Source organism: Passer domesticus, chromosome 11 (assembly GCF_036417665.1).
Source record: "Passer domesticus isolate bPasDom1 chromosome 11, bPasDom1.hap1, whole genome shotgun sequence".
NCBI lineage: Eukaryota > Metazoa > Chordata > Aves > Passeriformes > Passeridae > Passer > Passer domesticus.
This window is the reverse complement of record NC_087484.1, coordinates 32,364,419-32,381,038: the sequence shown is the minus strand read 5'-3', so window position 1 is coordinate 32,381,038 and position 16,620 is coordinate 32,364,419. Positions and strand designations below refer to the sequence as shown.

General features: G+C 48.7%; 1 long non-coding RNA gene across 1 annotated transcript; it reads right to left on the bottom strand.

Moving 5' to 3' along the window:
- Positions 1-11,792: 11,792 nt before the first annotated feature.
- On the bottom strand, positions 11,793-14,920 carry LOC135278560 (uncharacterized). Its single transcript, XR_010346021.1, has 4 exons — positions 14,787-14,920; positions 13,471-14,508; positions 12,743-12,806; positions 11,793-12,057 (listed from the first exon to the last, which is right to left on the bottom strand). It is a non-coding gene; the product is annotated as an uncharacterized LOC135278560 (long non-coding RNA).
- Positions 14,921-16,620: the final 1,700 nt, after the last annotated feature.

Genomic DNA, 16,620 nt, shown 5'->3' with positions numbered 1-16,620 from the left:
TCTAGAAGAGGGAGAGAGAGAGAGCCCGGGCAGAACCATAAACAGGAATGGGGGGCACAGGAATAAACCAACTTAAAACTAATGCACCCCAACAGAGGAGGTTCTCTGCTGGTGCTAAGTTATGCTTGCAATTAGTGTAATAGTAGTCATTAAGTTGGGGAAAGTAACAAGAGCAGTGCAGCGAGCACTTCACGCAATACAAGTTAGGACCCAGCCCTACAGATCCCGGAGCTGATGCAGTTTCACAGGGTGGTTTTAATCAGGAAGTTTGTCTTTTTTTCTTTTTATAGGAACATACCCACTTCCCTGCTGAAGATCAGCACAACCAGTCTGGGAGTGGGGCAGCTGCCAGCAGTTTTAAATCGAGATGTGATAATAATTTTTCACTTAGACTCTGTCACCTTTGGCTTACATAGAGGAGGCTTTTCCTTCCTTTTCATAATGGGTATGTAGTGGGCCAAATTTCTCTTTCCTGTTTATAGAAACCTTCCTGGAGTTGAGATGGAGCTGGGGGAGAGCCAATGAAATTTTGAATTGCCACCACAGTTGCTTCTATTGACAATTTACTAATGTTTGTGACTTGTCTGCATTCTCATCACAAGTGACATGTTGGTAGACCAAATATGAGTCAAAGAACTATATTTTATTTTTTTAATGGAAAAAAAAAGGTGGCATACGAAAACTCCTATGGATGTCTAACTTTTCTCACCATAAACTTCTACGTATTTGAAATCATGTTAACCTTCTCAGCTCTGCCTTGGGAGGTTTTAGAATTATTATGGTCTGGCTGCATTTTTCAGATATCAGAATAAGGAACTAAAGAATCCTAACAGAAAACAAAAAATGTCCCATGAGGAATGGTTCCCTTCACCTTCCCCAACTCCTTTTTGCCTGCAATGCAGTCACCCCAGCAGCAGCGCCATCGCGGCAGTGAGTCTGAGAGGTGGCAGCTCTCTGGCCCACATGGTGCTGCTGGCAGAGCCGGCTGCTGCCTACTCAAGGCTCAGGCAGGCCCCTGAGCTGCCGAGCTGCACGGCCAGAGCCATCTCAATGCTGCAGTGCAGGCCAGAGGCGCCGCTCAGCCGGAAGCTGCAGGACTTGCTGGAGGGCAGCGCCGTGAGCTGGCAGTGGCGCGACTGCGGCAGAAGCGGCCAGGCCGACAGCACCAACATCTGCACCCAGCGGGTGACTTTCTGCAGGTCCAAGTAGGAGCCCGTGCAGAGGGTGTCCAGCAGGTACCACTCCTGATCCGTGGGCAGCTGGCCACCAGCGGCGTGCAGGAAGCACGTGTGCCCCAGCAGCTGCTCCCCGGAGCACAGGCACTTCAGCACCACACGGATGCGCCTGGCTGGCGGCCGCTTGGTGCTCTCCGGGCTGAAGCAGTGGCCGGGGGGTGGCCGCAGGATGACCAGCATGCGGTAGCTGCTGCTGCTCTCCTGGACGCTGCAGGCTGCAGGGCTGGTGTCCATCCCGGCAGCTGGGTGCAGCTCCGGCATGAAGCTCCTCCGGGAGAGCACTCGGCAGACACCCAGGAGCTCGTCCACCAGCTCCTGCAGCACCTTCGTGCTGGGCAGGCCCTGCTGCAGAATCACAGAATCACAGAACAGCTGGGCTTGGTAGTGACCTTTAGGGACTGTCCAATTTGATCCCACAGAAATGAGGAGGAACATTCCCAATGAGATCAGTTTGCTCACAGCCCCCTCCCGCCTTGTCCTGGATCTGCCCATTGGTGAATGGGCTGGGCACAGCCAAAATGCTGCCACCCCTGTCTGCACCCTTGTCCTTCTCATGCTCACTCACCTCCTCCTTGCTGCTGAACTTCACCCTGACAATATTCATCTTGCTGATGGATTCCTCCTGCGTGCTGTGTCTGGCAGAGCCACACTTCCATCTCGTGACCAGCCAGAAGGCCAGAGGGAGCAGAGGCAGCCACAGCAGCTGCCATAGACAAAGGAAAAAGCTTTCCATGATGGAATTGTTGCCATCAATCTCCTGCAGGAGCCGAGTCATTTCCTGCTGCAGATACTCCTTGCGCTCTTGCATCCTTTCAGCTTCATTCTTTTCAATTGCTGGATTCCCTTTCTGCCCAGCTATGGTCAGCCAAGGCAGCCACAGCAGCTGTCGTACAGAAAGGAGCAGGCTTTCCATGATGGAATTGTTGTCATCCACCTCCCGCAGGAGCCGAGTCATCTCCCAATGCAGAAATTCCTCGCGCTCCCGGATCCGCCTGACCGCATCTTTATCAATTTTCATGTCTGCTTTCAACCCACTGGGGGTGAATAACAGGGCCAGGATGAAGGCCAGTGTTGGAGACATGGCCTGGTGGGAGAAAGGGGGCTCAGCATGTCTGGCTGGGAGGGACCAGGGAGCTGGTGACACCTGCAATGTCCCCAGAGCCTCTCTGGGCACCTGCCACATTGAGAGCCCCAAGCCCCACTTCCCTCAGCCCTGGGGACAGTGCCCTGCCCTGAGGGTCCCAGCTCTCACTCTGGCTTTAAATCCCCAGGGCACCTTTCCCAGCCCCCGTCCAGACCAGCATTTTCCCTGCATGTGCACTCACTGGCTGCCAGAATCCAACTGCCCAGAGCTGCTCCTGACACAGAGGTCAGTGTGACCTCTCCTCTGTGATGTCACAGCCAGCAGAACCATGTCACTCAGCTGCCAATCTGGCTGTGCCCCTGCTCACAGCTCCCACTGTGACCCCTGCCCTGGCATCTCCCAGCCCCCAGAGCCACACCTGCCCTGCCATGAGCCCCAGCCTTGGTCCCCACTGCCGGCCTCAGTGGCTCCTGGCCATCCTCACCCTGAGTGCAAAGCCAGCCCCAGGAGCCCCCCAGGGCGCTCTGGATCCAGGCTGAGACACCCTCAAGCCATCACTGAAAGGGACATGGATGGGGACTGCAGCTGGATCTTCCAGTGCTCACCACCCCTGACTGTGCTCCAGGTGAACCCAAACCTCAGCAGCTGCAGCATCTTCAGAAGTTTATAAGACTTTGTGTTCTACATGTGTGAATTTCATGCAAAGATATATACCAATGTGCAATTGCTCAAACACACGCAAGTCATCTGATAAAATAAAAATAATTTTTTTTAAGAAGGCATAGCTTCTTTTATAGTTATTTTTTGCAAGCTTTTAAGAATGCTTTCAGTTTTCAACATTCTGTTATATTCTAACAGCACAACTGTGTCTCCTTTTTATAAGGGTAGTTGGAAGACCCCAGTAAATTTGTCTTAAGAATATCAAGTCTTTAAAACCATTGGAAAGCAGAGAGGTAAAACCCTCTAACAGCCTTACTAAAAGGATGTGTAACTAAATACAGTTTTGTCTCTCTGTGTAGTCTGGATGTAACAAATCTGTGAATTGAAATTTGCAAATACTCAATCTTTACTAAATCTTGCAGCCTATCACAATTTAATTTTTTTCTTGCCAATGTATTCTATTTACAGGTTGTTCTCTGAGAAATTACCTCTGAGGGAGCCCTGTTCTCCCATGAAGCCTCTTGGAAACCTTACTCCCCACCAGCAAATAAATGGTGCCATGGTCAAAACACCCTGTGACTTGGGGAAGCCTGCTCTGCTAGCACCTAGCATTACCATAATTCGTGACCAAAAAAATTAAGCACAAGAGATTTTTCCATCAGTTCAAATCTGGCTGCAGAAACAATATTGATTTTTGAGGCAGAAAAAAGAAAATAGAAGCCTCAATATTGGTCCCTGGGGTTAATGCTGCAAAAACTTAAAACAAATGCTAAGAGAATCGAAAGTGCTTGCTCAGTAAGCAAACCAGTGCTACCTCCTAAGCACTGAGCTGCTACTAAATGCTAATAACACCAAGCATGTAACACTCTAAAACCAGCAGCAATACACTTTTCACTGGTCACCATGGACACAGCTGCCACAACTTTGAAAGGATGTACTGCTTCAAATTTCTTCACACCCAGCATCCATCCATCTAAACATCCAGAGCTGAGGGAGCAAGTAAAGGACTTAAAAGTTGAGAAGAACCCAGATGGCATCAATGAACTTTTCAGACAATGGGGGTTGACAGGATAGGTTTCATCATTTGTTAGAGGAATTTTTCGGGTTGCAATCATTGTTTTTAGTCATGTTTCCCTGTTTAGTTAAGTGTCTGCAGAGATCCACTGGGGAAATCTTCATAGTAAGAAAAAACAGGGGAATTGTGGAATCCTCTGACTCCTCCCCCTCAAGGAAGATCATATCACAGAGTTTTCCCAACCTAGGCTGATAGAGAAGACTTAACCCCTGACGCTCTGCAGCACTTCTGCCAATCCACATCAGATTGCCTCCCCCACTGGCCAGCTGACACCGCCCACCCCAATTATTCATCCCTCATCCCCCTACAGGTTGCTGCCCTTGGCCCTGCCCTGTGCCCGCCCCTGTGCCCTCAGGTCACCGGTCACTGACCCCACACTGAAGTCCTGCAGACCACATGGTTTGGTCTTTTGTCTCTGGTCCCTCTGGCGTGCTGGATGCAGTAAAACCCTTGCTGGAATATGCCATGCAAAGACCCTTCCTGCCTTCCTGTGCTGAGCTGTCTGTGGCGTGTGCGTGTGCATGGACTGGAAATGGCTGTTCTCGTGGCCTTCCTTGGAGCGGCTTATGAAGGAGACGCCTCCAAGAAGATTGCAGCATTTCTACCACCCTGCAGCGCTGCAACACTAAATAAATACACAAAAATCAACTTAGGTTAAAAAAATGAAATTTTTATAAATTGCTACACTGGCGATGTCAACATACAAATATCAATTTAAGGTTGCAAAACAAATTTTTTCCTACTATCATGCAATGTAAATATTTACAAATATCAAATACAGTTAAAAAAACCTAATGTACTGAAACACTCTACAAACACTAATTAGAAACAAATATCAATCAAAGCTTAACAACTAAATTGATTACAAATTACTACAACTGAACAGCCCATACACAAACACAGGAATATCAATATTCCTCTCTAAATAACCCTAGGCCTAGAACTAAATGAACACAATTTCAGAACTGTACAAATCCATACGCGTTTCAATAGAATTAAATACACCACAACAATGTGCAGTGTAAATATATATTAAGTGTTACATATGACATATAGTAAGACATATGTAAACATATTCTTAAGAATCCTATCTATAAATACAAATATCAGTGTACCAATAGAAAAATCCATCTAACTGTAACAGTGGAACTATAGAGCTGTACAACTGTACACATATGTGAATATAACAAAGCAGGGACGTAAAGTGAACATAGGTACACATATATATAACTGCATACATATCTATGTTTTTATATATGTTTACACACACACAAACACATATATATACATACATAACATACATCCATAAATGCAACTAGATACACGTTCATAATATCTATACAAATATCAGTCAATGTATGTAAATATCCCTACACTTGTAACTATCCAAGTCTAACTCTACCCATCCATAAACAGAACCAGATCAGCAGGGATTGCAGCCCCCCATGTTCCCAGGCTCTCCCTCGGTCTCCTCCTCCCGTGCAGAGCAGCTCTCCTGGACAGGGACAGCAGATGGGACATGTGGGAAGCAAAGGGAACACTGAGTCAGTATGGGGACGTTTCCCTTGGCAGCAGCTGCACTTCCAGCAGGGAAGAGGAAATGTCAGAGCCTCCCCAGGAGGGTCAGAAGGAAAAGCAGCCAAGCGGGCCAGGCTGTGGTGAGCTGTTCACTTCTTTCAGGCATCCCAGTTGCTCTGGGGGAACTCCCTCATGTCACGTTATTGAACCACCTCTGCACTTACCAAGACTGTGGCCCCCAAATCAAGCAGTATTTCTGTCTCCAGCTGCTTGCACCAATGACAGGGAACGTCCTCTGACAGCGTTGGGGCACAAAGTTACCTTCCACAGCTCATCTGACAGGGCCTTGTTCTTCCTCTGCTCCCTGTCTTTCTCCTTATCTTCCACTTGGAATTTTTGCAGCATTTCTTTTTCTTTCCCCTTGATCAGTGCTAAAATGAATATTTCTCTTCCAAGCTTGAGTTTGTTCAGTGATCCTGTGGAGTGTTTTCTCAGAACCCCTTGTAGTGGAATTAAATGTTCATTTCAGCAATTCTGGAGATGTTCTGTGTGATTTATGCAAGTCTCCAGTTCATTAGGGCACCACTTAGGAAGGTACAAAGATAAGAAGGATGTTTCTATATGTCAGTTCACTAGTGGAATATTCATGGATAGAGAGAGTGATTAGCTGCATTTAACGTGTACTCCTAACCTGAAAGTGCAACAGGTAACTTGGGGAGAAATTAAAGCCAGATCTCTCCTTCCACCAGCCTGTATTCAAAGTAAAGTAAATAGAGCAGAGTGAGAATGTTAGTGTTGAGTTCCTAATGTGCCTTATTAAGGTGTTCTTAAAGTAATGCAGATAAAATCTGGGTTGGCATTCCTAATTTCCAGACTCTCCTTGTCAGTTTCATTGACTCTGAAAACAGCAGAGATGTGCCCATCCTACCTTATCAATTGATTTGGGGAGGTTTTAGGTTCAGATTCTCTGAGGCTTTAGCTTTTTAGATCTCTAGACAATGCTTCCAGGAATCTAAATGGCTTTCAGAAATTAAACTTTGCTCCTTTTTATCTCAGTCTGGTGCACTTGTGTGCACCAGAAACCTTCAGTGAATGGATTCCACTCTAATACAACTCCAAGCTGAATCTCTCAGCTCTGTTTACACTGGTGGTTTACTCTCCTGCACAGTGCAATTTTAAAACCTTCATTCCTTTTTATCTGTCTTTCTTTTTCTGTTTTAGCTTGCAAATGCATGCAGATGTATCAGAAATTAAACATTTAATTTCTGATACATCACTTCCTGTCTAGTAATTTCGTTTTATCCTGTTCTGATGTTATGCTAGCCTTGTATGTTTTATTCTAAGTGCACTCATGTTTTCTTGAATGTGGAAGTTTTAGAATGCAATGTTCTCATACATCTCCTTTCACGAAACCCTTCACTATCATCAGCAGAAGTAACTGTGTGGTTCCTTTCTGCTTTGTAGAAGATTTTGGGAAACTCAAGTCCTGCTCAGCTACAAAAAACATTTATGGTGCTTGGTAATTCTCCTAAGAACTGAAGTTAACATAAAGCAATGGCAGCTGCTTTTTCACTTGACAGAAATTGGAAGAAAGCACACTGCAGATACTGAGGAATGCAGTGCAAGGATGGTGGGCATCCCTCAGTTATCCCAGCAGATTGATATCACTGGCAACATTCCCTCTTTTCCAAAGGGTTTTCATTTGCTTTGGCTGTACTTTGTATGGCTGCAGATCACATTTCCCTTGATTTCAGGAAGTATCTTGGCAATAACTCTTGGTAATATACCTTGCTAATTCCCCCCTTGGAGGAATTACTCAGTTCTGCAGTCCTCAATATATGCCCTGTTTTAAAACACTTTTATGCTATTTTCCCTGTCTTGGTGTCTTCACACTTGTTCAACAAGGTTCTCTTTCTGAGGATACAAATCACAATATCCCAAGGGATTAAAAATGCTTGCATATTTGTTCCCTAAATACTTACAAAAGAACAATAAGAAAAATCCGTATAAATGCTGGATGTAAAATACAAATAAAAATAAACTTGAGAGTTCTCCCAAAACCCTTATGAAAAAGCCCCAATGTATTCTATAAATCCTGATAATTTGTCTACAGAATACAAAAAGGGACATGTCCTAGAAGAGAAAATTTGTACCACAGTGCTGCACAGAATTCTATACTTTCACGCTTTTTGCACTTCAGGGGCAGTATCATTCTCTGCACTGCAGTGCTCTGAGCATGTTCTGCTCACCATGGCAGCTTTCTGCTCTCCCTGGTACAGATCATCCTCCCAGCCAAGGCTGAGTGCAGCCACCACAGCTCGCAGCACCTTCCCGCACAGCAAGAGCCAAGCGAGAGAGAGATGACTTCCCCCAGCTGCTGCGTGTTCTAACACTGCCACCTCGCAGCTGCTGAGAGCCTCAATTCCTGGGTTGCGGCGTGTTAGTTTATTGAGTCCAATGTTCTATTAGCTTGTCGTATGTTCAGGTGTTCCCCGAGTTATCACAGTTAGTTTCTCCCCTGCCTTATGCCCTCCTACCCAACTGTCCCTCCAGGAATCCCCTCCCTCCTTCCCAGATTTTTCCCTGTCTGGCAAAACAACCCGGCCCCTTTGCCCTGTCCATCAGCCCAAACCCTACCCTTTGTTCCAGAAAGTTCCCTGTCCCTCACCCTAAGATCCAATCCCTATCCCAACCCTCTGTCCTCCCCTTGTTCTGATTTGTTGCAGTCCTCGAAACCACACCCTGAGACTCATTTATTGGTTACTATATGGTGCCTGCGCCCTGTTTTAAGAGTTTTTAAAAACAGATCATCCTCCCAGCCAAGGCTGAGTGCAGCCACCACAGCTCACAGCACCTTCCCACACAGCAAGAGCCGAGCGAGAGCTCAGCTTGTGGTCCCGTTTGACAGTTCTGTCCTGTGTAACCTGTCCTTGCCTCTCCTAATAAATTTGCTGGACTTTGCACTGCAGAAGAGCCTCCTCTGCCTCCTTCACTCGGTGCTCGTGGCTCCTCCAGGGTCTCTACTGCTGGGCTGGCTTAGAGGTTCTGCCTCAGGCAAAACCCCAGTCTAGCCACTTCCCTGCTCTCACCATTGCCCCTGGAGCATCACAGAGCTAGCCAGGGCTCTGGAGGACAGTGGCAGTGAGCCATGCCCTGGCATGTCCCAGCCCCCAGAGCCACACCTGCCAGGCCACGAGCCCCAGCCTTGGTCCCCACTGCCGGCCTCAGTGGCTCCTGGCCATCCTCACCCTGAGTGCAAAGCCAGCCCCAGGAGCCCCCCAGGGCGCTCTGGATCCAGGCTCAAGCCATCACTGAAAGGGACATGGATGGGGACTGCAGCTGGATCTTCCAGTGCTCACCACCCCTGACTGTGCTCCAGGTGAACCCAAACCTCAGCAGCTGCACCTTGAGCACATTGATCCTTCTTGCCCACCCTGGAACGTGGTATTCCCACATCATACCTGAGCCCTTTGCAGGGAGTGACCAGCTCCCAGCTGATCTGCTGCCTTGGCATTCTTTTGTGTTTCCCAGCAATGAACTTAATGGATCCACTCATGAGAATCCCAGCACAGCATTTGCTTCTCAGGACCTCTTAGGCAAAAAACCTCCACTCATCACTAGTTTTTGCACAGAGAAGGAGGTGCTGACAAGCATAAGGCACAGACAGGGCCCTGACATAAGAATTCCTGAGCCATTGGATTCTACACATTGCTGATGTGTAGAACAACCAGCTGCTTGGTTCATATTTCATAGGCAGTTGTGGATGGGGGTCGCTGCTGACAGGGTAGGAAAATTTGGGGAAATGAAGGTGCAGGAGACAAGCAAAACCAAGAAGCAAGAGGGAAGACACTTAGAAATACAGAGCACAAGAGAAGACCTTGGAGATGGCTCAATAGAAAATGTCAGCAGCAGCGCCCAGAGCCCGGAGCTGCTCACTGCCACCACAGGGGCTCCTCAGTGCCCTGCTGGTTTGTGTCTGATCCCTGCTGGGCTCCCTCTGCCCCTCCAGCAGACACAGCCCTGCCTGCAAAGGGCTCCGTGCTCTGGTGTTCTCAGCTTGCTGCAGGCTACATTCTTAGCAGCGCTGAAAGAAGAGGTGAAACAAAGAGCCCTCTTCTGTGCTGCCTGCAGCTCGGAGTGCCCTGAGCCCGGGCCGTGAAGAGCTGCTCCTGGCGCTGGCTGTGCTCAGCCCGCTGTGCCGAGCAGCCGCGGCCATGGAGACACAGGCGGGAGCTCTGCCCGAGGCCGGCAGCGGCCAGGTCCAGCTCGCAGCTGCGAGGACGCCGGCAGCCTGTGCCTGAGCCGAGGCCATGCGGGGGGTTTGCGGGCAGGGCTTTTGCGAGCCGGCCGGAATGTGCCGCCTCCCGTGTGGGCCCGGCTGCGGCAGAGGCAGCGGGAGCGCGGCGGGGCCGGCAGGGGCGGGCAGAGGCCGCGGAGAGCAGCAGCCCGGCCAGGCCCGCTGCGGACCGGCACGGAGCTCCCGGGCAGCCCTCGGCCGTGTCTGTGCCCGCCGGGCAGGAGCCGCGGCAGGAGCCGGCCATAGCGGCAGCTCGCCGTGCCCGGGGCCGCGGCCGCAGCTCTCCCCGCCCGGCCGCAGCAGCAGCCGCTCGCCTCCGAGGCTCCGGCGCTTCCCGAAGAGGACGGGCCCGGCCCCCGGGACGCGCTGGAGCCCCGCAGCGAGAGGAGCCGCCGGCGCCGCAAACGGCAGCGCGGATGGTGCGGCCTGAGGAGGAGCAGATGAGGCTCTTGCTGGGCCACGGTGTGGCAGCTCTGCCCTCTCACCTTCGCCTTGAGCCTTTTGCTGCTTTTCCCTGAGCCCTGATCCCCGTCCTTGGCCAAGGGCCCCCGGAGCCCTTTCCTAGTCTGCAGGGAAAGCTCCCTCAGTCACAGAATCACAGAATCACTGGGTTGGAAGACACCTTCAAGATCATGGAGTCCAACCCATGCCCTAACACCTCAACTAAACCACGGCACCTAGTGCCACATCCAGTCTTTTCTGAAACACTTCCAGGGATGGTGACTCCACCAGCTGCCTGGAGGGGTCTGTCCCAGGAAGAACCAAGATAGCACTGGGGCCTTCTACCCCCGGTACTTGGAGCTCTGGAAGTTTGTCTTTATGCTTAGGGAAAGGCCATGGAAAAGTGTTGGGAAAACTAGTCACTAATAGAGTAGCTTACAGAGCTACAAATATATGTGCAAAGAATACAGAAAACATAGAAAAGAAAAATGGCAAAACCCAAACAGCATCAGCAAGGTCTTGGGCATGAACACATAGATCCAGATGGTCTTCTCAGCCCTATATCTGTGTATTTCTGAGAACCAAAGGAATCCTGCTTGAGCCTGTGGGGAGATGGGTTTGGGAGGTACAAGTTCATTCATTTTTTTCTCCTTGGGGCAGCTCCTGTTCCTAACATCAGCCGAGCCTGTCTCCAGCCTGATGCCTCTGATGGTTGCAGCCAAACAATTCATGGCAGGCAGAAGACACTGACACTTCCAGGGACATGATTTTCTCCAGTACTATTTGTGAGTGGGAGTCAGAATAAAAACTACAGAAACCAAAACTCCATTGGAAAATTCCCTTCCTTTTCATTCTGTAAATAAGTTCTGTATCCACTTCTGAATTGTCAGTTATTTGTTAAGGATGGGAAGTTCTCTTTTACAAATTTTTTAATGTGGTTTGCAATTGGATAAGGGTCTCCTTCCTTCACAAACTCCAGCCCAAACTGCCTTTGGAATATGGCCCACTGGGCAGTTTTTGCCAAGCCATGGTATGTCTGGATAAGAAAGCAAGGGCAATGGTATTTGCAGCTAAAAGCCAACAAAGCCTGGGACAGCCAAAGCATCCTGTGGAGATCCAGGCCTCCAGCTGTTACTAGAAATCAGCAGAGTTCCAGCCAAATGGTTCTGTGTCACTAAGTGCAATCTCTTTGCCTGGATCAGAGCCTTGCTCAACAGAAAAAGCAGAAAGATCAGCAAGGGTGATCCCAAAGGCCCACAGCAGCGTTGTTATTTTGCTCATCTTGTTTAAGTTTGCAACTAAATGTTGAGCTGATGGGGGGGGGGGGGGGGGGGAGGGGGGGGCGTGGGTAAGAAAAGAAAAGAGGCTTATGACAGGGCCATGATATTCCACAAGAGGAATCACTGGTGTGCCTGGTGTGCATTTCCTGGATCTGTCTCAATTCCATTAAAGAATTGTAGCCCTGATTTAAAACAGACAGGTAGGAAACGACCTTTGAGAGCCAGAGGCTAAAATGGCTTGTGGATTTTTTTAAAGAACGAGGACATAAAAATTACCAACTGCAATAGATAAAGAATTAAAAAAGAAGTATTTTGGTATATGAATAATTAGAAACACAAAAAATGTGGAGATGGGAATGCATGTTTTCATGAAAATAATGAAATTATAGACAAAAAACACAGGGCTGTTGACATTTCTCTCTCCTCCTGTGGCATTCTTGAGTGCTCTAACCACATCTCCAAAAGACCTAGAAACAAAACAGAAGCAGTGAAATAAGAAGCTCTTGGAGTGAAAGCCAGCCCACACAGGAGATGTCTCCTGTAAATGCCCAAAACCTGCAGGATGCAGGAGGGCTCTGCCAGAAGGCAGATGATGCATTTTCCTCTCAAGTGCCTGGGCACGGCACCTGTTCCTGAAGCATTGGGGTTTACTGCCTCAGCTCCTAAAGGGAGTTTGTTCTTTCATCTTGGGTGTCAGTTTCTAAACTGTGTGGTTCCTATCCTAACCACAGATTATTTCCTTCAGCAAACCATGGGAAAGAAATGTTCCTGAGAACTGTTATCTGACAGCTTTGATAAGGGGGTTGCCCTTTCAGGCAAGCAAGATTCTTCTTTTTTCATTAGTGTGTCAGCATGATTTTGAGACATACAGAAATGCTAAAGAAATTAACACAGAGCTGTCCCACATTTGAGAGACAAGGAGGTCTTCCAGGTCCTGCTCCTTGATGCAGGCAAGACCTCGGCAGCATGAAGATGTCTCTGACAAAGCACTCTGAGCACACTCACAAATTCTGAGCAGCACTGAGAGATGGGACAATCTATCCCCAGGGTGTGAAGATGTTTCCAGCTGGCCTGACTTCACACTGGATAGACATTTCCACCAGAAAAACTCCTGGCCCATGGTTGTGCAGAAGTAACTGCGTTTGGACTCACCCGCTGCCAATACGTCCCCTTTCTGTGTATTTAATCACAGGGTTTTCCATGGTCACCATTCTCCCTGAGGGAAACAAAATGCAAGATGCTCACTTTTAAGCAGAGATCCCAGCTTCCAGGAGATACAAAAGGCAGCCCCACTGTCTGGGGCTCTGAGCCCTTTGTGGTCAGCTGGGTAACAATAGTAACAACCACAATAGCAAAAACAAACCAAAAGAAAACAAACAAACAAACCCCACAAAAATAAGCAAAACAAAACAACAACCCTTCCCCCCCAACAAAAATGACAAAAATAAATCCCCAGCCAAAAAGACAAAACTCCATAACCAGTCAACTTCTGTGAGGTTTGTTTGCTCTGATGACTATTTGGGAGTCAGGAATCTAAGGAGAATTTAGGAAGCTAAAAATTGTGTTCAGTTTGGCCACTAGCACACAAGACTTGTCCAGATGATTTGCTAGCTCGCAGCCTTCATCTGGTTCAAGAAAAATCCGTGCTTCAGCCTTTAGCAGAGAGGGAAGCTCAGGCAAAGCCAAGCCAGTCCAAGCTGCCCTCAGAGGCAGCAGGAACACCCAGAGCGCTCCCTCGCTGCCTCAGAGCACAGCACTTCCTCTGGGGAGTCCTGAATGTCCCCAGTGGGACACCAGACTCAGGAGGAGCATTTGGTACAGCTCTGCTGACACCTGCACAGAGTACACGGTCCCTCAGACAAGAAATACGCCAGACTTACCCAGTATCTCCAGATACTTCTCAATCTCCAGTTTCGGAGCAGCCGTGCTGCTGTCAGACCTGGAAATGAACAAACTGCCCCAGCTCGAATTCCCAGGTTCAACAGAATAGATTCCCCCAGGTAACGCTGCTGCAGCAGCAGGTTTAGTGCCAGAGCCCATGGAGGTGTGCTGAACCTGTAGCACTTCTGGTGGGGACAGTTCCTGTGCCTCACGCCAACCTTGGGGCCCTTCATTGCCAGTTGTTTTCTGGAAGTCTTTGCGGTCTGCCAGGTGAGATGTTGACACTTGCACCTCAAGTCAGAGAACAAAGCAATCAGAGACTACAGCTTGTCCCTATCAGCCAAGAGTCATTGACTGTGAGCAAAGGGAAAGAACAGATTTACAAGGGATACAGACAGCTTGTTTCAGTCCTCCTCTGGGTCACCATGTTCCCCTGTAAAGAAACAGAGAGAGCAGGAACAGGCCAGCAGGAATCAATTTGGATGATTGCTGGCCAAAAGCCAAAGAACAAGTCCCACTTTCCAGGGCAGCACTTGAGATCCAGCACAGCAGGAAATGTCCTTCAGAGTGACTGTGATATATACTAGAGCAGGATGGCACTCAGAGGCACGGCCCCACTCCCTGCTGCTCTGCAGAGGAAAAGCAAGAAGGGCAGAAAACAGCAGTTTGGTGACTGCAGTGGCTGTCCCTCCATCACTCACTTGCTTTTGTAGAGCCTGAGGGAGGCGATTAACTTTCTCTCTGATGATTTTCATTTCTTCTTCCAGCCTCTTCTTCCTTGCCTTTTTCCTAGCCTCAGATTCCTGCAGCTCTGCCTGCACATCTTCCTTGATGGTCTGTAAACAGCAATGGAGAGGAAGTTTCATGAGCGGAGTGGCTGCCATTCTTTCTCTCACCTGGTTTTGTTGGTCGCCCCTGTGCTGATGGAGATTCATCTCCTCTTGAATTCTTCTCATGTCTTCCTTGTTCTTTCTCTTCACTGCCATGATGGCACTCTGAGCTTCGGGCAGCTCTGCTTGTGGCTCTGCCTTGATGTCCTGTACACACAAATGCACAGCAAGTGACTGGGAGCTGCCATCAGGCTCAGCTTTTTCCTCTTGCAGCCTCAAAATCACATCTATTCAGCCACAAACTTTCTGCTTCCCTACCCACCTCTGCTTCCACTGCAAACCTCCTGTCCCAGTGCTGATCTCTGCAGATTCCAAGGCTCTGTGCTTTCAGTGCCTGTGGGACTCCTGGCCTCCTCAGGCCCTAGAGCTCTGTTTTATGCCCCTCTTCCTGCCCTTCCCTCTGTCACCTCGCGAGTCAGGCTTACCTGGTCATTTCCTGTGGCTCTTCCACCTGCTGCCTGAGCTGCTCTTCCTGCTCTCGGGCTGGGAACAGCTCTCCCTGAGCCTGGCATGGCATCTTTGATAAGCAGTCTGCTCCTGCTTTTTCTCTAGAAAGACCTGCACAGAAAGCAAGAGACGATGGGTTTCGACTTCCTGTGTGATATTTGTGAGCCAAGACTCAAAGGCTGATGGGCTCACACATTCCCAAAGCTCTGTGCTGCTGCTCTCCTGGGTCATTCTCTGCCCGTGGGGAGGCACAGATTCCAAAGTGACCCTGGCACTACAATCAGGGGCCATCTGGCACTGAAGCTCCAACAGCCTGTCAGGGAAGGTGTGGCATTCCTCAAGGCTCTGGTGAGGGCCTCCCTCTGCTCCTGCCATGTCCTCTTTGTCTTTCAGTAGTGACTGACACCCAGCCCCGTCCCACAGCTCCATCCTGGCTCTGCAGGTGGCTTCCTGGCTGAGCTCAGCCCTTGGGAGAGACACTTCTGCAGTTCACGTTCTCCTCAGGCCTGCACCAGCATTCCTGCCTTCCTGACGTCTACACTCTTGTTAGAAATCCTCGTCATTCAGGAGATAGGGATGCGTGCAAAGATACTTTGATGTATGTCACAGAGCTTCTACAGCCGCCTCAGTATATGGAAGAGGACCAAGGTGTTTTTTCTCCCTCTTTTGTCAACTGAGAATTCTGACCAGCAGTAACAGAGACTCTCATAAGGCCCCATTAACGAATGCACTTACACACCCTTGGGGATGCCAGTGAAGGAAACCGTGTGTCCTGTAATACATGTATGACCAGAGTCACCAAACACCACTGAACCATGGAATTGTTCCACCTCTCTAGGACAAGCAGAAATTTAAAGAATTAAGTGGGGACTTCAGGGCAGAAGAGGCCAGAGGAGGAAAACAGCTTTGAGGGGAAAAAACCCATATCTGGAGGGGGAAACATCTCTGCCTGCTCAGAACTGGTACACGGAACATGTCTCTAATCCTCTCCTGAAAAGGATGCTTTAGGTGAGGTTTGCACCTCCAACATCCTTGGGCCAGAGATGGCAAAATTGAATTATGTAAAAGTTACATAGATAGATAGATAGATAGATAGACAGACAGACAGACAGGTAGATCTCACTACTATAATCTGTCTTTACTGTCCTCTCTCACATCAAAACTTGGTAGGCAGTGCCCCCACTCAGCAGCAATCCTGAGATTGCTGTCCTGTTACTGCAATAAACCACACTCTTGGGGAATCTGGAGCTTGTAGGTACTTATGGAAAACGATTGACCCAGAGCATTGCACTGAGAACTGCACTCTTTCTGCATCTGTGCTTGAGCAAGTTCTTCTCTTGGACTCAACCACACTGACACTGCTGAAGTGGCTGTAATCAGAAATGCTGCCCAGCCCCTCCCAGCCCCTCTGATCTCTGAGGACCAGTTGGAATAAAAGGCCAATGATATCCTGCTCAATTCCCGAACACAAAACAAATTGATTCCCTGGGCTGCAAAAAGCCACAGGCGTTGATAACCTGAAAGTGATCTCAAATGCCATACTGGCTGGCCAAGAAATACACAGTTTCATCTGTACCAAGGTGCTAGCACTGAATGATGTCTTGTCATGCAAAACTCTTTCATCCTACAGCAGTGACACCTTAGAAATTAAAATTCTAGCAGAACCAGTACCAGTCCTGTAAAAGGGCAGAAAATAATGAGGAAAAGCAGCATGGATGGGAAAAAAAGAAAATGAAGAAACCTCATTCTCCAAGCAAAGACAAAACAGCAGTTAAAAAAAAGGGGGGAAAAAGTAACTACAAAAAGTGGCTA